The sequence below is a fragment of the Sinohyriopsis cumingii genome, chromosome 13 (assembly GCF_028554795.1).
Source record: "Sinohyriopsis cumingii isolate HCF-2022 chromosome 13, ASM2855479v2, whole genome shotgun sequence".
Lineage (NCBI taxonomy): Eukaryota > Metazoa > Mollusca > Bivalvia > Unionida > Unionidae > Sinohyriopsis > Sinohyriopsis cumingii.
In genome coordinates, this window is record NC_142973.1 from 73558586 (window position 1) to 73581880 (window position 23295).

Genomic DNA, 23295 nt, shown 5'->3' on the forward strand with positions numbered 1-23295 from the left:
AGTATATGATATCATGGTCATCGAGCAAAAGCTTAAAGCCAATCATTAGCAGTATATGACATCATGATCATCGCGCAAAACGCTTAAAGCCAATCATTAGCAGTATATGACATCTTGGTCATCGAGCAAAAGCTTAAAGCCAATCATTAGCAATATATGATATCATGGTCATCGAGCAAAAGCTTAAAGCCAATCATTAGCAGTATATGACGTCATGGCCATCGAGCAAAAGCTTAAAGCCAATCATTAGCAGTATATGACATCATGGTCATCGAGCAAAAGCTTAAAGCCAATCATTAGTAGTATATGACATCATGGTCATCGAGCAAAAGCTTAAAGCCAATCATTAGCAGTATATGATATCATGGTCATCGAGCAAAAAGCTTAAAGCCAATCATTAGCAGTATATGACATCATGGTCATCGAGCAAAAGCTTAAAGCCAATCATTAGCAGTATATGACATCATGGTCATCGCGCAAAAAGCTTAAAGCCAATCATTAGCAGTATATGACATCATGGTCATCGCGCAAAAACCTTAAAGCCAATCATTAGCAGTATATGACATCATGGTCATCGAGCAAAAGCTTAAAGCCAATCATTAGCAGTATATGATATCATGGTCATCGAGCAAAAAGCTTAAAGCCAATTATTAGCAGTATATGACATCATGATCATCGCGCAAAAAGCTTAAAGCCAATCATTAGCAGTATATGACATCTTGGTCATCGAGCAAAAGCTTAAAGCCAATCATTAGCAGTATATGACGTCATGGTCATCGCGCAAAAACCTTAAAGCCAATCATTAGCAGTATATGATATCATGGTCATCGAGCAAAAAGCTTAAAGCCAATCATTAGCAGTATATGACATCATGGTCATCGAGCAAAAGCTTAAAGCCAATCATTAGCAGTAGATGAATGTAAGTAGTATGCATACTAAAATTATAGAATATCAGTCAAATAAAAGTATGCAGTATCTTTAGAATTATTCATATCATGTACAGGCCTAACAATGCAAATCTTTTATGTAGATGTGTATGCATACTGTGACTATTAGATGCGAATAAGTGTGCACTTGTCTATTAGATGCAAATGTGTGTGTACTTGTCTATTAGATGCAAATGTGTACTTGTCTATTAGATTCAAATGTGTACTTGTCTATTAGATGCAAATGAGTTGTACTTGTCTATTAGATGCAAATGTGTACTTGTCTATTAGATGCAAATTTGTACTGGGACTATTAGATGCAAATGTGTACTGGGACCATTAGATGCAAATGTGTACTGGGACATTTAGAAGCGAATGTGTACTGGGACTGTTAGATACAAATATGTACTGGGACAATTAGATGCTAATGTGTACTGGGACTATTAGATACTAATGTGTAATGGGACTATTAGATCCAAATATGTACTGGGATAATTAGATGATAATGTGTACTGGAACTATTAGATGCAGATGTATACTGGGACTATTAGATGCAGATGTGTACTGGGACTATTAGATGCAGATGTGCACTGGGACTATTAGATGCTAATGTGTACTGGGACTATTAGATGCAGATGTGCACTGGGACAATTAGATGTAAATGTGTACTGGGACAATTAGATGCTAATGTGTAAATGCTCTGACTATAAGGTAATGACTCTGGTCAGACTCATCATCATCTTGTTTTTATCTACACGTAATGACTTGTAAGCGAAGTAATATTGAGGACTGAATGACTAACGTATACTGTGAACGTGGGATTATTTACATTTCTTCAGTCAATTGCAAAGCATAGTACATGTAGATGCGCATATTACCTGTACATGTGTAAACGATGTCCATAGTACCTGTATATGTGTATACTATTCGCATGGTACCTGTACATGTGCATAGTACATGTACACGTGCATAATACATGTACAGGTACATAGTGCCTGTAGATCTGAAAAGTACCTGTATGTGTGAATAGTATATTTGATGTGAATAGTACCTGTACATGTGAATAGTACCTGTACATGTGAATAGTATCTGTACATGTGAATAGTACCTGTACATGTGAATAGTACCTGTACATGTGAATAGTACCTGTACATGTGAATAGTATCTGTACATGTGAATAGTACCTGTACATGTGAATAGTACCAGTACCTGTACATGTGAATAGTACCTGTACATGTGAATAGTACCTGTACATGTGAATAGTACCTGTACATGTGAATAGTACCTGTACATGTGAATAGTATCTGTAGATTTGAATAGTTCCTGTAGATGTGAGTAGTATCTTTGATGTGAATAGTACCTGTAATGTGAATGGTACCTTTGATATGAATAGTACATGTAGATCTGAAAAGTACCTGTATATGTGAATAGTATATTTGATGTGAATAGTACCTGTACATGTGAGTAGTATCTGTAGATTTGAATAGTTCCTGTAAATGCGAGTATTATCTGTAGATACTAGTAGTTCCTGTATGTGAATAGTACCTGTACATGTGAATAGTATCTATTTTATGTGAATAGTATCTTTAGATGTGAATGGTATCTGTAGATATGAATATTATCTTAGATGTGAATAGTATATGTACATATGAATATTATCTTTGATGTGAATGTCATCTGTAGATGTGAATATTATCGGTACATGTGAATAGTATCTATACATGTGAATAACATCTGTAGATGTCAATAGTATCTTTGATGTGAATAGTACCTGTACATGTAAATATTATCTGTACATGTAAATAGTATCTGTACATGTAAATAGTATCTGTACACGTGAATAGTATCTGTACATGTAAATAGTATCTGTACATGTAAATATTATCTGTACATGTAAATATTATCTGTACATGTAAATAGTATCTGTACATGTAAATATTATCTGTACATGTAAATATTATCTGTACATGTAAATAGTATCTGTACATGTAAATATTATCTGTACATGTAAATATTATCTGTACATGTAAATAGTATCTGTACATGTAAATATTATCTGTACATGTAAATATTATCTGTACATGTAAATAGTATCTGTACATGTAAATATTATCTGTACACGTGAATAGTATCTGTAAATGTCAATAGTATCGTTAGATGTGCACAACTCTGTTGCAGTTATCCACTCGGAAGTAACAAAAGGCAATGCATAGTTCAGAACTATAAATAGCTTAACTATGTCACTAAGAGGGCAGACCTTCAAATGTACTAGTTTTAGACGTGATGATAATTTAAGTGGCATATTGAAAATTCTTGATCCTGAGACAGTTTACAAAATTTCTCAATAAAGGATTCTTGTCAGATTTATTTTTTTAAATCCTGCTCGGGATATATGGATGAATACAATGCATTGATTTGTTGTTAAAGAACGATGGAAGGGAATGGATTGCTGGAGATAATGAATGCATAAATGGATAAATAGTTAATGTTAGAAACAGAAACATACATACATACATATACATACATACATACATACATTCATACATACATACATACATACATACATACATACATACATACATACATACATACATACATACATACATAATTAACTATGAAAGAAAATTAAACATGCAAAAATAAATAGATTAGTAAGGGTTTCAAAGCTTTTCTTAATCATTGGCAACACCTGTATTTAAAAACGATACCCAAACATATGCGTAGACAATCTTCGAATAACAAGAAATAACGCCAGGACAATAAAGTTATCACCGGTTAATTGTGTTTCTACAGATTGATGAAGGTACGGCATCGAAGGCAGATCATGGAGAACATATTACTGATATATAAAGGACATGTGCATTTAATGCAAAATCAGAATCATGGGATAGAAGCTTGTAGAATTGTTGTTGATAAATGAAAGCAAATGTGGTTTCCTTTTAAAGTCTTGCATTTAAACGATAGTATTTCCTTACAATACTGTATGAATCGGCATCCAAACAAAATAAAGCACAAATTGTAATCACACGAAATGTTGTTGTTGTTGTTGTTGCTGTTGTTCTAGGGTTTAACGCCATTTTTCAGCACAAGATAGGCTATACATGGCGACCAGTATAATTGGTGGAGGAAGAACCCTGGAAAACCCCGGGAAGAACCACCGACCCACGAGAAGCTGCTGGCAGGCTTTCTCACGTACCCACGCTAGCCGAGCCTGAGACTCGAACTCACGCAGACAGAGGTGAGATGGCAGTGATCCGTAACGGACAGGTTGCCTCACAGAACACAGAACTAGACAGATTTGTCACTCTGGTCTTTGCAGTGTCCGATTGTATAACATATTTCAAACATTGCATAACACTGGGTGGTGTTATAACATACATGCTATGAAACCTTTGATGTTTTCAGTCAGTCTTATGTTTATTACCAGCATTAATTCATAGACTTCACGCCGTCGACTCTTGTCATAAAAAGCTTAATCAAGTGGACTCTTTATATTAATTTTGCTTATTATCATGCACACTGTAAGACACATAATACACTAGTATTGATGCTAGTAAAAGTCTGAAGACAAAAAAAAATTCTAGCCACTCTAAATTGCTCTTGTTTGCACGTCATCTTCCCTCGCACCTTTATACGGCTGTTTTCATAGTCACCCTCCCTTGTCAAAGACACCTTCCGCGCAAAATAAACTTAGAAAGTTTTATTAGAAGGTTTGCTTTGGTATCATAAATATGATACAGGTAGTTGGGGGACCAAGACCGAATACTTTCTCTCCATTCACATTTTCGTACATTATAGTGACATTCCCAACTTCTAGCTTTAATATACTCCAAAAACTGCGTTCAAAATTATTTTTGTCACAAAGAATGAAATGTGTGGCTTGTTTAGCCGTTTACACCGGAGAAATTACAATAGTTGTAATTATTTAAACGTAAAACCTTGACAGCGGAGACACTGGACTGTAGGAACCTTTATTTATGACAGGTCCTTACTTATCATTCATAACTGCTTGAGGAATGCAAGCCCAATTAGTATTCCGACTTGGAACACCAATGTGATATTTTTTGAATTTGATAGGAGATTCCTAAAACGCAAATGCTGTAAAATAGTGTTCCAGAAAACCTTCATTCCTTAATCTTCAATATATTACTTTACAAATTTTACGTGCGCATGTTCTGCTTCATACTGTGCGTGACAGTGATTATTTTATACCGAAAGCGGAAAATATATTTATGATTCGTCTTTCGCAGTAAACGAGAAGTGGGTGCTGGTTTATTGTATTATTACATGATCATATCGGTTTTCCCTTGTTTGACATGATCATATCGGTCTTCCGCAGTTTGACATGTACAGTCGTTGACGTCAACCATTCTAAGCACTGGAAGATAAGTTCTGTACCGAGTATCTGGTCATGTAAGAATAACAATCAAACTCGGTTTGCTGTACACACAAGCTTTCCAAAGCACCCGGATTATCAAACTCGGAATGCTGTTTTCACACGTTTTCCAGAGTAGTTGGATGATCAACACGGTTTGCTGTACGGACACATTCTCCAGAGTACTTGGATGATCAAACACGGTTTGCTGTTCACACACGTTTTCCAGAACACTCGGATGATCAAACACGGTTTGCTGTTCACACACGTTTTCCAGAGTACTCGGATGATCAAACACGGTTTGCTGTTCACACACGTTTTCCAGAGTAATCGGATGATCAAACACGGTTTGCTGTTCACACACGTTTTCAGAGCACCCGGATGATCAAACACGGTTTGCTGTACGGACACATTCTCCAGAGTACTTGGATGATCAAACACGGTTTGCTGTTCACACACGTTTTCCAGAACACTCGGATGATCAAACACGGTTTGCTGTTCACACACGTTTTCCAGAGTACTCGGATGATCAAACACGGTTTGCTGTTCACACACGTTTTCCAGAGTAATCGGATGATCAAACACGGTTTGCTGTTCACACACGTTTTCCAGAACACTCGGATGATCAAACACGGTTTGCTGTTCACACACGTTTTCCAGAGTACTCAGATGATCAAACACGGTTTGCTGTTCACACACGTTTTCAGAGCACCCGGATGATCAAACACGGTTTGCTGTATGGGCACATTCTCCAGAGTACTCGGATGATCAAACGTGGTTTGCTGTTCACACACGTTTTCTAGAGCACTCGGATGATCAAATACGGTTTGCTGTGTACAAAGGAATTTAAGTCTATTGCGAGATTCAAGCTGTATTCCTCTCGAATTTGTGATGTTGTTTTCAAATAATATTCTTCGTACTTTTTTATTCGTGTCAGTAAAACGGTATTGTTGTGTGTGTGTGTAAGCTCACTTCATAGAATTATTGTGTGTGTATGTTCACCCCATAGAAATAATGCGTTTGTACGCTCACCCCATAGAATTGCATGATAAATTAGTTTTGGTTTTCTAAAATCTTTTAGTGTATCTGAATTATGTATCAAGTATGCAAACGAAAAACAGAAAGAATCAAAACAACATAACTTGGTGTTGGTTTCTTCGGAGAATGAAAATTATCGTGTAGAAGATTTATACAATGATACAAGCGATATTTGGTTTGTCAACATGGTAGGGATTCGAAGTTCCCCTCAGCGAACCGTGTACGATATCTGTATTCCAGCTTTTATAATGGATCATAGGGCTTAAGTAATAGAACTTAATCTAGCAAAAGATATAGATCTTCTACCCGTAAATTGTTTCTTTCAAATGTAAAAAAAACCAAAAAACAATAGTTTAAAATATGGGTGGATCCTGAATTCTTCTTCATTCCTAACTAAAGTCTTTATTGAAGTCAAATGCCGGTTACTTCTCCTTGCAAGTTTGAATTTGTAAACATGTTCCAACACAAGATTTAGAAACCTATCAATTGGACCATTACGAACTTAAGACCAAACCTGTCTATAAAAAGAATCAGATACGAAACAGAGCTTTCAGGTGTCAATCCGTATATACCCCAAAATCAGTTGTCAAATTAGCACAGCTCACGATGTGACTAAATATATGTTATATCTTTGTAATGTTTCTAACTTTTCTATTTTTGTATTCTGAAACAGATTAGATTTGTGTCCCAGACTGACATATTATAAAGATGCACTTTGTGTGAATTTATTAAAGTCACTCCTAATTACCGTAAAAGGCGAGCTGCTTTGTCATTTATTAACAGTAGGTTAATTTTTGCAAATGTCGGCGAGTTACCTAAATTACAAACATTGCCTTACATGAGCAACGTATGTTCCATGGTACTAAAAACCTAATTATATGACAGAGAAGCAGCAGTAAAAAAAGCAATTAAAGAAAAATACGAGTCATTTTCTTCGTCTTCGCAGTCATATCAAGCCATGACAATCTTATTCAATATTTAAGAAAGCATGAAATTTCCAAGAGGATCCTTAAATTAGGGATACAAATACTTGTTGGAATATACAATAATCCCTGTCCTAACGAACACCTGACTTTAATGGACAGCGGCACGATTTGGAAAACGCATCAAGTGTTTAAAAATATTATGTACAAAACAGAACCACTTGTGTAAATCGAACTTTAATGGGACCAAAACTTTTTTTTTATTTTAATGAAGGACTGGTTTAAAGATGTTTAATTATTACTTGCGACCAGTCCACACACGACGAACGTCTACAGAAGAGTCGGTTCGGAGAAATTTCAGCGTTTAAAGTTTTAATATGCTGACAGTTGTAAAGGAACGACTAATTCAATGCTCTGCCACGGAGTGGCTTTTTCGTATTTGTATTGGAAGAGAACATATATTGGAGAATTGTGCAGCATTGTGGCTGTTTTTTAGGTGTGTGTGTGTGTGTGTGTGTGTTCGTTTGTGTGCGTGTGCGTGTGTGTGTATGATATTGAAGTCACCAAAAAGTATGACACTTAACCAAATCACCGACTGTTGATACGATTTTGTCAAAAGGCTATTAAAGTATTAGAGGAAAGGCTTCGTTCGCTGTTGTTTCATATGCTTGAAACATATATCGAAACGCTGAAGCTTTCTAAATTCCATTTCCACATATATATTCAGAACTAGAGAGCCATCATAAATTATTCCGAATCACGCCATCGTTATGCCTCTTAGTCATATCCTTCTATTTTGGGCTTCTTATTTCTCTTTTCAAGATCAGACTTGGTCTATGTAATTTCATCAGCCACATGTGCTGGCCATACTGCCTGGAATTGGTACAAATCACACACTGATTGTGAAAGAGCGGATTTTTTAGTATTTGTTGACACAGTGCCTTGATAGATTTAGGGCAATAACTTGCGTAATTCCATCCGGAACTAAGTGGTGTGAAATATTACTTACGGACCTATTATTCCATTTTCGGGAGAAGGTGGGGGCTGGGATTTTCCTTCAAGCTATAGGTGGCCACAAGGGGGGGGGGGACAGAGCGGTTTGTCGGGACACCAGAGGTCCTGAGGTACCAAAACCCCTCTGGGCATTCGTGGTCGCCCCGAGCGCCAATAACCCTTAGTACGCCACTGGTTGACCAGAAATTTTTCTTCTTTTAAAACCCTAATACCAAGCAAAATTAAATGTTAAAAATGGTCGGTCCCTTATTTCGTACCATTACAGGAAAGATAAATTGCTCGCTTGTTTACATTAACTTCATAATAATTGTATTGAAATAACGTTTCGTGGGCAAGCAAATCAAAACGTGTTTTGATGTTCTACAATCAAGTCATGTATTGACCAATTAATCTAATTTTATATTATTATTAAATATAAAGTCGAAGTTTTGAACAGGATGATGCATTAAATACAGTTAATTCGAAACCTGTTGATAATATTTCAATAAACCTCATTTTAGGATTTGACCCAATAATACACGCCCTTTATCCATTTGCAAATTTGGAAATGACGGCCCAGAAGACACCTGTCCCAAGTTTGATTAGTGCGCATGGATAAATTCACTGACATACGAAGTAGACAAATACATTACTGTGGGCTCGGTACTGAAGGTTATTGGATTTGATGTGTCTTTTTGCTCGGCGTATAACGCCACTATATTACGGTCGAGGTGTTGGACCTTTTAATACAGCGCGGTTCATATAAAAAAAAAAATATCGACTGTTATTTTAAAGACTGTGACACTTTTCCTGACTTTATCGTTGTTGGTTTTTTTACTGATATTTTTTCGGGGGGGGGGGGTACCTAAACATACTTGGCGCTATATAGCCTGGAGTGTGCTGATGTTTCTTTAAACTATATATATGATTACATATTGTGCTACTTCACTTTTATCTGATCTAGTTCTAGAGACCATCATTTGCAAATGAACGTTCGGTTAATAAACTTGCGGTCATCTACCAAGGCCACGCCATTTTTTCTAGTCAACCATGATTAATTTATCTACGGGGCCCCGAGTGGCCGAGTGGTCTAAAGCGCTCTTCGTTACGGATCACTGCCATCTCACCTCTGTCTGCGGCGGTTCGAGTCTCGGATTCGGCCAATGTGGGTATGTGAGAAAGCTTGCCAGTAGCTTCTCGTGGGTCGGTGGTTCTTTCCGGGGTTTTCCCGGATTCTTCCTCCACCATTATTACTGGCCGCCATGTATAGCCTATCATGTGCTGAAAAATGGCGTTAAAGCCCACAACAACAACAACATTAATTTATCTACGATTTAGACCATGGGCATCGGCACATAACGTCAAAACATGGTTTTGCCTACATCCGTAAAACTTACTAGCTGACCACTACATACTGCCCCCTCCCCCATCCCCAATCCTGCGGTGCGGGCACCCCTGATTCAGACTTTGTAACAGTGGTTAACCTTGAACACAGACGGTGATCATTAATTAAGTCACCAGTGAGAATATATAAATCCACCAGACGACAGCATATTAGCTAATGCGGCACTTTGCATCAGAAGTGTACATGACACATGGCATGACATGCGATTGACATTCTGTATGATGTGTGATGCTTCGCATACAGAATATTAACACTTTGTAGGCACGTAACAAAGATTGCGTCATAAAAAGGACTTGGACATAAAACTAAGTGGGGATGTGAGGGGCTTTGTGGACAAAAAGCTCGATAGCAGTATGTAGCGAATTTCACTTTTACACGTTGATATCAATTGTTTGTGTTGAAAGTTACATTTAATTTGGCCAGTTTTTTTTCATTTGAACTGTTGAATTACACAGTGATGGTTAAATTTCAATGACGTGTGTGGAGAATGGCGCTTGTACTGAAGTCAACATTTTGCTAAAAAATAGACCATGCCATCACTGTGCCCGGCTGTCGCCATATTGTTTTCGGACAAAGCACATAGAGATGCTTAGAAACACGTGGTAATTCACGACATATAGGCAAAAATAAAGTTTGTTTTTTTTTTTTGCTCTTCCCTCACTTTGTAATATTTTGATATATTCTACTATAATATATGAGTGTGTACAGTAATAACTTTGTACTTTATATTTCTTTGTCATCCTTTTGTATTGTTTTTAAATCTACGTTAAGTAAAGTTGTTGTATGTACATATTAAAGGAATGTGTGTGTGTGTGTGTGTCCCAAATGAATCTGTTGAAAACAATAATAAAAGAAATAGTCACTTTCCTACATACATCCCTCTCTATTTATATGTTAAAACATGAATCATATGTAAGAATACTTTATTGACATTTTTAAGGGGGGGGGGGAGAGGCTGGCAGTTCTCTTGGAATTTTCATCTCAAAATATTCAGGGTATATCTATCGGTGATGAAATGTAAGCAATTTGTGTATTATACTGTTCTAGAAGATTCATCAAATTTGATTATATGATTTATACAGTCTGCAGGCTTTAGCACCACTGTAACAAAATATTGGAATGCACATCTATATTCAGATGAACAAATTTAATGCCTGGTACGTGGTTTTCAGTGAAAACAGAAATAGGAATAATAACACAGAAAAGAAGAATGAACGTCATTACGCCGGTTCGCCTTGTCCGAATGGCTATTTTTTGAAGATGATATCACTGCTTGTGACGTTTCAAAGAGGTAAAAAGTACAAGTGCTATTCCAATTTCCTATGTTAAACCAATTGTTCGTGTTGAAAGTTATATACGTTGAATTACACAGCGGTGGTTGAAAGTTCCATTTCCCATGTAGAGAAATCTGCATTAAGTATGCACAACATTACATTATTTGTATTCCTACTTTTGCTCTTGAATCTGTTTTTTTTTTACGTGATGTGGATTACGTCACATGTATTTTCGTACGTATGTCGTGGGATGAAAATATGACGCATGTTAGGGCGACAACTCACCCCTTCCCCAATAAATAAGGTAGCCAATGTCTTGCATTATGTTTATAACTTTATTCTCATGAGAGGCTGCTTGATAGATTGTGACTTTAGTTTATCAGTTTCTCAGACATAATTCTATACAATTTTATATACAAATGCATCGCGGTGAGTACCACAAATATATACCAAAGTAGGTCACTGTGATCATGTTTTTACCTTTCAATGCATTACTACATTTTCAATTTCGGGTCTATGTTAGTGGGAAGCGATATATAGCATCCACTTTTCCGATGGCGATCTTGTCAACAGTTAAGGTAACTCTTACAGTTTTTGATTTGCATTTCCTCAACACTTTACAGATTCTCGTCATAATAGGCATGAATATTTGTGTAAATCAAGACAAATTATTATATAATATGCTTGTTTGCCCCTTTTACCTTGAAGTCAAGGTGACAGAAAATTCGCATCAAGGCTTTGGTTGTTTTGTTGCTCTTGTTTTCATTTGCTAATGTTTCTTAGACTCCTTAATAGTTTCTCATCAAGCGATTTGAAGCTAAGACAATTTTTTCGGCGACGTGTTGCTGACATTCGAGACCAGGTCATAGTTATATAAATTTTACAATAAGGTTTTGGTTAAGGTTTTCTATTTACATATAATTCCCTATCACATTGATAGAGCTGTTAGTTCTTGGAATGATTTATTACGAAGCTAAGGTCATTCATTTGTTGGCATGCGCACTTGGCCCTTTGACCTTTAGGGCCATCAACACAGAAAATTTGCTGGAAGTTTTAGTTGAAGTTGTTTTCGTATTGTTTATATTTCCTACACCCCTTCATAGGTTTCCTTCACACTTGGGTTTATCATTACGAAGCTAAGACTATTTTGCAACAGACATTCTCACTTCATTCATCTGTGGGTTACATTTAGATAGAAAATTTGAATTAAGGTTTTGGTCAAATGTTTTTTATTTCCATAAAACTATGATGGAACGTGTTCACAATTTTGTATAAATGTATTAATTGTGGTTTCAAATTGCATACCCTGGACATATTGTGTTTAGTTCAATGTCTCAATGATTACATGTATAATAAATACTATACTTGGTGTTTATGTTTTTGGCAAATGCAACACAATATTACTAAACATCACATTTTTGTGAAAGGTTGTAGCAAAGTTGTCGCAAATACATTCGTGCGCTACAGTGGTGTATACCAAAACAAGTGCACAAGAGTAACGCATTTTTGTCTTACTTTAGAAAACTTTCCTCCTAGCCATGTTAGGATGCTTTAATTTGCCCTCGCCTGGCCGTTTCTTTTTAAATCTCCACCAGACCCTCTTGCCGTTCTGCCAGATCTTTTCCCCAATAATTTGCAAAATTCCCTTTTCATTTCACACCAAAGTAAACAGACACACATGTGATCAGTTCAACATTTTTTAAATCGTAAAGCAACAATACATCTGTCTCTAAAGATTAGATTATTCGTTATGAAGTACATCACCGCAGATTAACATCTCCTGGTGATGCATACATTAATCAATAAACTTGTAAGTAACTCTATGTGAGAAATTCGTCTACTATAATAAATTAGTTGAAATATTCTACCAATTAAGGTTACAATAATGCACTTATGTGGGGAATGTAAAGTATGTATGGATAAAAGGAGAGAGAGAGAGAGAGAGAGAGAGAGAGAGAGAGCAAAATATCGGTCTTAAATGTTTTATTAGATACTTAATAGGTGCATTGTCAATGTCATGTCCCTTCATCTATCCACATAAAAGAGGTCTTTGTTTATTGGAACAGACTGCTCTCCATAATATGTTCTCATTCTGACATGCATCTAAGAATAGATGATTAATGTGGCTATCTTCCTTGCAACTAAATATTAAACATCGGATTTCTTTTAGAATTTTGTAGCTATTGCCATTATAGATTTCCTCATTTTACAAAAATCCTCGACTTTGAAAGGGAACTTTCAACACAGATAGTTTAATTCAAAACAAAAGAATAAGAATATTCAACATTAAACGCTGAAATTTCAAACACGTGAATTTAATTTAAGAGCTAAAATCTAAAAATTCAAATTTAAATCTTACTTTCATAACGTTAATTTTATACAACATTTGAAGTGGAAGTTCTTGACATATGACATGGACAGTTTAACCGCTGATGTTACCCCAAAAGTCAGTAGCTTTTATTGATAGGCACTGGGGATTCAGTCTTGACCTCATCTTCTACAGGTTTAACTTGCCCGTGTCCATCAATATGCCCTAAAGATGTAACACAACTCACTTTTACCTAATTAATTGTCAAATTTGCAACAATGGGTCGATCATCGAATTTCAGAATTGTTTCCAAGTGATCTTTCCAGGTATCATTGTAGTTGATCACATTATCAATCTACACGTCACAATATCTAGACTAGATGTAAGTATGTTCATTAAACGCTGGAATGTTAACGGAGAATTTTTCTCACCAAAGGGCAATTCTTTATATTGACAAAGTCCATCTGGAGTTGCAGATGCCGAGATTTCTTATGTTCGTTTGAGTAGAATTTGCCAGATTCCAATTTTGTCGATGCAGTCATCAATGGACATGAATCTGTTTTGGTGATGCTGTTAACATTTCAATAGTCAGTACACATGCGGAATATATTATCTGGTTTATACACAAGAATACATGGTGAACTCCGATTACTTTTATTTGTTTTTATAAAATCATTCTCCAGCAAATACTGAATATCTTTGTTCAAAAATCCCTGTTTGATACGAATCGTTCTGTAGAGATGCTTTATTACTGGTGTAGAATCCACAATCTCAACATCATGATAGACTTTCTTGTAGAAGCATCAGGAAAGCAAGTGCTCATATTCACATCATAGTTGTTTTAGTTCAGTATTTGGGACAGGTACCACTAAACGGATTGAATGATTAACTTGACTATCTCTATGAAGATACATTTTTAACATATTTATAACACAAATTTGACTCTGTTTCCGCATTCCATAAGTATTAATGATGCAATTTAAGTTATTTACGTCTCTTCAATTCTGTAAGGACCATTAAATTTAACCTCACGAGGATTTCGAGGTATAAACAAGACAGTCAGAACTCAATCAACAGGTTGAAAATTTCTTTCCTTTGTGTTATTGTCGTGTCTTATTTTCATTATTGAGTATAAAGTTTAACTCTTGCTACTTCACAAGTGTTTAACAACTTATATTTGAAATCAGAGGCATAACCAAGAAGATTCATCTTGGAATCTTCATTTGAAAGAAGTTTATATTGTAATAACTTCAATGGTCCACGGACAGGATGTCCAAAAACGAGTTAAAAGGACAAAACTCGAATGATCCTTGAACTGAATCAAGGGCAGCAAACAACAGCAAATGAATAATCTCTTCCCAATCTTATCCTGTATTAAAGCAACATGGCTTAATCACAGTCTTAAAAGATTTATGAAATCCTTCCAAAGCCCTTTGGCTTTCAGGGTTAAAGACAGAAGATTTGTACTGTTTGGTGTGGGATACCCCCACTGCATTTTCGTCTAGACGGGGATAGCAAACATGTAGTGATAAGCTATTACGTTTTTCGGACTTTCTAATGTAAAACCATCTTGAAGTGGGGAGACTTTCAATCAACAATCAATTCCTGTCAAACTTTACTTATAAATTTGTCATTACTTTGGGATGTATAAAGCTGAATGGTATTGCATATTTCCTACTGATTTTTTCGGTATTCCTTTTTGAGAGTATCAGTTTACCTGTCTTGTGTAATACTGTGCGATGATTTCCAGCAGGCAACAGCTGGCGACAGTGCTGTTGGTCGCAGAGAAAGAAAGAACTGAGTATTTAGCAAGGCTGATTGGCATTATGGAATTATTAACAATTGTTTCTTATAACACACGGGTCAGATTCGATAAGACTTTGGTGATTGTCACTATATATTGTATACAAATTCAAATAGAACCAGCTTCAACATTTCTCATCCAATTTCCCTGGAAACATTGCCACCTAATTACAATTCTTATCACGACCTGTGAGGACTGTTACTTTGAGAAAATACGTGATCGTCGTATAACATGAATATTAACTAGTAGGCGTGGCTATCTACCAAAACTAGATTCTGATGACATTGAAAATAAATTAAATTCTGAGTAAATGTTAACTGTGTAATAAGCTTTAATCTAAAGCGCGCCGATGATTAAATTATAAATGATAGGTATAAACAGCGATTTACCCATACATTTTATTGATAAAACATGCGGTCTGAGATCGAACTGTCCACATCTGCCACTGCTGAAGTAAATTTGACATTAACCAACCGACCTTCCGATTGCTATCGATTGCAATGTAAATACCTCTCCACATTCTATATACAGTGACGGTTTTGTGATTTTGCCTCCATTAGGCACTGTCAAAGCTCACCCCCAACCCAGTACAAGGCCTTAAACCATATCCTTTTTTAACCAATATTTAATTATAGCTTTTTCTCTTTTAAAAAAAAAAATTAAATACATTTTTAACAAAGCCAGATTTTATATTTTAAAATTTGCCATACCCTGAATTATGCCTCCCAAGGCAGCTCCTGTGCCGCCACAAACCAGTCACTGTTTATGTAGAGTATCATAGAGAAGTTCTAAATTACCTAAACTTTACCAGTCAAACCTCCGAACATTACAGAACATTAGTAATTTGACTCACTGATGAGAAATTAATCTTTGAAGCAAAGTTACACGCTCACAAATTCAGTCATGTAATGATGGTATAGTGCCAATATAGCTATTTTTAGCTCAGAACGTTCGACGCACCGTTTAAATGTCATGGATAAATCACCGCTTATACGATTCATTTATACCTTGTTTAGAGTCTGTTTTATTTTTCAGTTTAACCGAATCAACCAATCGCAGAGTATTGATACCATACAAATATGTTTGAATGCCAAAAGAATTCGTGGCTTACTTTGCATAAAAGTGTATTACCATGTAAAATTTTAAATAAAGTCTAATTTGTTTCTGTGTCAGCAGAATCAACCAGAGATAACCACGCCTACTAATTAATATTCATGTTATACAGCAATCTTGTTTTACACATTCATACCAGACAGCTTGCTCGAATGTCAAAGGTAAAAAGACAATGATGGCAAGACCAAATATGCTAAAGTCTTACTTTACTTCTTAAGGATGTTTTATAATCAGCTTCAACAATGAAACCCTTAAAAATAAAATAAAATAAAAAATGTAAAGTTCATATTTATCTATTTATATCCAAATGCATGCAAATAGATATATTAGATAGAGAGCGCAGGCGGTTGTCTCGAAAGAAAGTCTATATATTGGTAACATTTACACATTCGTAAAGGTCAAACCTAAAAGTTTGGCCCGTATTTCAAATCCTGAGCTAATTAGATTTGTAAATGCATTTGGCCAGGACATTAATTTGGTTTGTTCTTTCCTGCGACATGCACACGAAATAATTTCATCTGGACCTAATCGTATTTGTAAATTGCTGACTGAAGTACATGTGTAGATGTTTAATGTTTCGTCATAGTTTGATCTGTACAAAAATGACACGCAAACAGAGATCAGATACATAGGTTATAGAACCTAATTTCAGCATGCAAAACATGTGAGTCCAGATGTAAATTTGAGTCTGATATTTCTGATATTTTAAACGTGACTATAATTCAAAGTGATTCAAATATAAGTTAATAACCGACCTATCTAAGACAATAAATGCTGATTTTTTCTCCAAGTCTGTCCGATTGAGTTAGATAAATGATGACAAAACTGCATAGCAAAAAGGAAACATCATATATATATATATATATATATATATATATATATATATATATATATATATATATATATATATATATATATATATGGGGTTGTAATGTCTTTTTATAAATGGATGTGTTCTTCAATCCCTCTCCTACTCACAAAGCCAAAACTGAAAGATATGTGGATTCCCGAATAATTACAAAAATATGCAGATACTAGACAATTTATGAATGAATCAGCCTGAAAGGTCACTTCGGTAAACCGTCTGCGTTTATCCAAACGATATGCAATTAATTTTCGGCGCGTTACCCCCCCCCCCCAACTTGAGATATCGTTTTCAGCGAGGGAAAACAAATGAATTATATATAAAACTTTTTTTTTCGCTTTTGAATTTAATTACATTTTCTTTTTTTTTATTTCTTTCTTTCCTTATTTCCAGTTTTGAATGAAGGAAAAAGTAATCTAATATATAGAAATCAAAATATGTTTTCAAAGGATAAATATTTATATTTTGGTTCATTAATATTTACGTAATTTAAGAAACAAAAGAGTATTAAAGTCTTGAATCCTGTCATAAATGCTTTACATGCAGATTGCATGATTTCAGAATGGTAGACAAATTTGTCACTGTTATGACCAAGAAACTTTGACCAAAGCATGCATAGATTAAAGAGAAGAAAATATTGACTCATATTAAGAATGTTTATTTTTATATTCCCCATTGTTGCCATTCCCCGTGTTCGTACATTTCTTTTCCATGATGGCCGCTAGTTGCGTTGTTATCAACCGCTCCGAAACAGATGACGTTATAGAAAAGGAAAGCAAAACGTGGTACTCATAAATCAACCGTCACGGAGCAATTGTCTACAGTATAGTTTTGAATTTCAGCACCGATATAATGATGATTCAAAGTGCAAATGAACTTTTAATAAAACTTACACTGTTTACAAATTATTCCGTGATTTCACAATAATGTCCCTGAAACTGATACTGCGAGTATATATATAGCGAGTTTTTCTTGCATTCTGCATTCACATTTCATAACCGGTTGGGTAATACTTCCAAAGAATCACGGTTTTGTAAACTGCTGTGTCCAAATTCGTATCGAATGGATGACCAGGAACTAAATGGATTTCTCGCAAATATCCAAACATACTTGACAGGTGTCTTACTTAAATTAATGCAGCTTTCGCCAAATAAAGCCATGTCAGCAAGATCTTAGTTTCCTGGTAATATCTTCCTGAATATCAGAGGCCAAACCTTTCATCGATTTTATCCACTGGCGAAACCCAAGCTTATCATATATGTATGTATGTATGTATGTATGTATGTATGTATGTATATATATATATATATATATATATATATATATATATATATATATATATATATATATATATATATATATATATATATATATATATATATATATATATTATTTTGACACGATTTTATAATACTCTTTGGTATATTTGACTTCTTATGCGAATTAGACTTATTATTATTAATGAGTCCTCAATGTATTATAGCTTGCATGAATTGATGTCTTTGTCTTCATTATCTCAGTATTCAATCCCTGCCACTACAAAGTCATCAGAATCGCTTTTGTTGCTTTGACGGAGACATATAAGGGTCATACGGTTACCGCATTTCCTCGTGGAAAAAACAACTCTTTATCTGCAAACAGCTTAGAGGCAGATCTGCCGGCGCGTGATGCAATCTTAGATTATAGATATACAATGCGTATGCGTTGAACACCATAATTTTGAATTACGAAAAGGTGTAAGTTGTTAGAATTGTCTATACTGCTCATAAACAGCATGGCCGTCGTTCGATTGTTTATATCATGGGGCGAAATTTGGAAACTGGGCTCCACTCATGTGTCCTCAATATCATAAGTTACGTGCGTACTAACATTTTTTAATTTCCTAGTCACCACAGACCATATGCAGACAATATACACATTTCTTATAAGAAAAATGAAAACAGGTTATAAGATTTTAAACAACGTACTTCACAATGGACGAATTTCAATTTATAACAATAGAATTCATCTAACCGACCACATGCCGGTATATTGAAGAACGTTTGTTTGGTGATTTACGGCACAGCATCGGCGAGAAGGTTATTTGGTGCTGATGCATTCAGACTAAAGTGCCTTTCCTCCAACCTATGCTAATCATATGGTAAGATTCAAATTCGTTCTCTTTCGGTCACGAGTCTGGTACACGAAGCACCGAGCCACCGTGGTTCTGCCTCCATCTGTCGCCTCCTACGACATGCATACAACACGATTACAAGGGCACTTTCATAGGTGTGTAAAAATTTGATTATCTAGTGATGATATTTGGGCACATTCACGAGAAACTAGGAACTCAATCTCTAACCTTCACCCTGAAATAAGAATTCCCATAATGTATACTTTTATAGCACAAAGAATGATTTAAAATAAATGCAAACTACAAAAATAAAAAGTGAAAACCTGTAAAACCTGTCAGTTATACGACTTTGAACCTGATAAAATAACTCCAGAGTACATAAATTTACTGTCCACAAGATGGGTATCGTCTCCTCATATTAATCTCCTGCTCGACCCATTCCATTCCATTCTAACAGAGCTGACAGTTATTTTTTTCGGTCCTCAGTGTAATGAAAATTGAAAATAAACAAGGTAGTTTTCCCTTTCCGTACACGGAGAACACTCCTGTCGTAAATTTCAATTTATGTCATTGTTTTGGCTGGTCGAGGCTACGGCCAGCAATGCGAACGTTCAGACAAGCAGTTCACCTTACTTGGCTCCAAGGCAGGAACGGAAGTGTCTGGTCATTAGTCGCATAGAATACCTGGCCTTAAGTTGCAGAACATGTAGATATGAATCCTGGCCTATGTAGTGCACATGTCTGACATCCTTTGATGTATATATGTATCCACATTAACAAAACTGAAAAAGGTTTTGCTCAGGTAAGAAGGGCATAAAGTGTTTGAACCTGCAATTGTCAAAGCTCTTCTCCTTTGTCGTACAGATATCATCCTATATGAACAAGTTAAATCATCAGATAGACCCCTCCTCCCCGTGCCAAGGACCTTTTCTGAACGATCTAAAATTGAACCATTTTACGTTTACTATGTACATATGAGCATAGACAATCTGCGACATGGACAATCAGACAAACGGGTGATATTTCTCGCGACATTTTAACAACTTCATTAACTACGCTATTACAACTGAAGCATTAACAACATCTGATTTTCGAAAGAAAAGTTTTAAACTTAGTGACACAGAAGCAGACAGTTACAGTATTGAAAATGTTACTGACAACAAAGACCTTATGTTAATGATACTGAAACTTCAATGAGTTGTAGTCCAGCAAGCCAAATGTTTCCATTTTGGAGTGAAAGACCGAGACTTTCTTCTTGAGCAAGACACAGTCGTTTCCGGAAAATAGTCGCATATAATTCAATACTGACTGCTCATTTTGATTCTAATTTCAACAGCATATTTTTTTATACTTCAATATACCAAAAATGTACATCAATATTTATTTTGTAAAACGTATACATCCAGTAGTGAAGTGGAATTGTGTGTATGAAAATTCGTTTGAATTTTGTAAGTGTAAGGAAGGTGTTGAATAAACATTTCCCATCACGAAACAGATGCTCTATCTACAGTAATTAATTAGTTACTGTCGCTGGAGGTAATTAAAAGTCAAGAATGAAAACAAAAACGTACATTGTGATAAATATCGTCTGCAGGATCAAATACATAAATGTCACTAAATATACCTTTAAAATAAATCACGTTATAAACTGATGTTAAACAGGACTTACCAAGCGAAGAATAGTTCACGTAAAATTCCTTCTTTTATCACCGTTAATTTCTCGGCTGCAAAATTAGTCCTTGCAACACTGACACGACATGTCTATCTCTCTTGGTGAACTCTCGCCGAGTGTGATTGTCAAACTCGCTCGGGACAGCTCGGGAATGGTCTCGAAACGGAGATAGCCGAAGCTGTACGTCAACCGATCTGTCATGTTTTTGACACATCTTGCACGCTTGATGGGTACGCGATTTATTACGGCATTCATTATTGCACCCAAACTTTGACGTTTGACTATTAACACTTTGCATCTATTTATTATGTTTAAACCGGCAAAATACATGTATGAAGCATTCGACTTAAGAAAGGCTCAATTATAGTTTATATTTCATATATATGTATGAAATCTGTCATATTGCGAATTCGTTACAAACATCTATTCTCATTCTTTGAGGAAACCTCAGTAGCTAAGATGGTAGTGTGTGGAACTCCTAACTGAACAAGGGTCGAGGGTTTTATACCCTCCTCACTCTCATACAGGCCAGCCTGGGTCCGTTGCAAGGGTGTGTGTGTGTGTGTGTGTGTGTGTGTGTGTGTGTGTGTGTGTGATGAGGATATTTAACGTAGCTTTAACAATTTTTCAGTTATATCGCTAAGTTTATAGTGATGACTAGCACTGGGGCATCATGCCGCAGACATGTAGCATGATGTCCCACCCAATCACAATATCCTGACACCAGGCCAACCAGTCCTAACACTAACTTCTTAATGCTAAGCGCCTTGCGAGGCAGCTGTTAGTACTATTTTTACAAGTCTTTGGTATGACTCGGCCGGGGTTCGAACCCACGACCTCCCGCTTCCAAGACAGACGCTCTAACCACTAGGCCACCGGAGCGGTGAAAGGCGTTTATCTCCTATTTCCTTGGCATCATGTAGCCATAAATGTGTTAAAAGGGCCGTTAAAATAAAAAATAAAAAATAAAAAAAAATCTTTGCTAAGTTCGACCTCACTTAATATTTCAGATATCGAGCACAGTATATGCAATCCGTTACAATCATGTAGCTTGGATTTAGATGTTTCACTCATCACGTGCTATATATTTGAATATTTTTCATTTATATCTCTATTTGTTTCGTATTTTTCTTCATTCTAATTGTATAATTCGAGTCCGAATAAAGTTTATATCCTTATAGGTTCTTTAATTTTATCTGGTCTTCCTGTTTACATTAATATTTATAATGCGTACATATAAAAATACGGACATATATGTAACAGACACAAAATGGCATTAAGTCCTTATGGCGTTCCCAGGATTGTCATTGAAAGTCATAAAAATATATATGGAAACACACATCAACATTACCATTGCTATCTACATGTATGTAAGTCCATAAATAACCATTAATCCATCCACACACCAATCAATTTATCTTTATATGACGTTTATCATGCAGATGGAAAGACATATAAAGCGACACACCAATGAAGTAATGATAAGGTAACCTCGCCAGCCAAAGTCATAAAGTTAGTATTTCTCCAAAATAAAACCAGGTATTAATATTTTCATCATGTCGACAGAACATGAGTATTATACAGCATACACTAGTGTATGTATGTATGTATGTACGTATGTATGTATGTATGTATGTATGTATGTATGTATGTATGTATGTATGTATGTATGTATGTATGTATGTGTGTGTATGTATGTATGTATGTTTGTATGTATGTATGTATGTATGTATGTGTGTATGTATGTATGTATGTTTGTATGTATGTATGTATGTATGTATGTATGTATGTGTGTATGTATGTATGTATGTATGTATGTGTGTGTGTATGTATGTATGTATGTATGTGTGTGTATGTATGTATGTATGTATGTGTGTGTGTGTATGTATGTATGTATGTATGTATGTATGTATGTATGTATGTGTGTGTGTGTATGTATGTATGTATGTATGTATGTATGTGTGTGTATGTATGTATGTATGTATGTGTGTGTATGTATGTATGTATGTATGTATGTGTGTGTATGTATGTATGTATGTATGTGTGTATGTATGTATGCATGTTTGTATGTATGTATGTATGTATGTGTGTGTATGTATGTATGCATGTATGTATGTATGTATGTATGTATGTTTGTATGCATGTATGTATGTATGCATGTATGTATGTATGTATGTATGTATGTATGTGTGTGTGTGTATGTATGTATGTATGTATGTATGTGTGTGTGTGTATGTATGTATGTATGTATGTATGTATGTGTGTATGTATGTATGTATGTATGTATGTTTGTATGTATGTATGTATGTATGATGCAATTATGTGTGTGTATGTATGTGTGTATGTATGTATGTATGTATGTATGTATGTATATATGATGCAATTATGTGTGTGTATGTATGTGTGTATGTATGTATGTATGTATGTATGTGTGTATGATGCAATTATGTGTGTGTATGTATGTGTGTATGTATGTATGCATGTAT

The 23295-nt window shown here is 35.4% G+C and overlaps 1 protein-coding gene across 2 annotated transcripts in view; it reads right to left on the reverse strand.

The window, feature by feature from the left end:
* Positions 1 to 23295, reverse strand: part of LOC149785830 (putative tyrosinase-like protein tyr-1) — an 80920-nt gene that overhangs the window by 30273 nt on the left and 27352 nt on the right. The window contains exon 1 of one of the 2 annotated variants that reach the window (XM_089979783.1): positions 20807 to 20958. The exons of the other annotated variant lie outside the window; for it this stretch is intronic. The gene's annotated coding sequence lies outside the window, so the exon portion shown is untranslated. Of the gene's footprint in view, positions 1 to 20806; positions 20959 to 23295 lie in introns of those variants that run through there. 2 annotated transcript variants of the gene reach the window in all.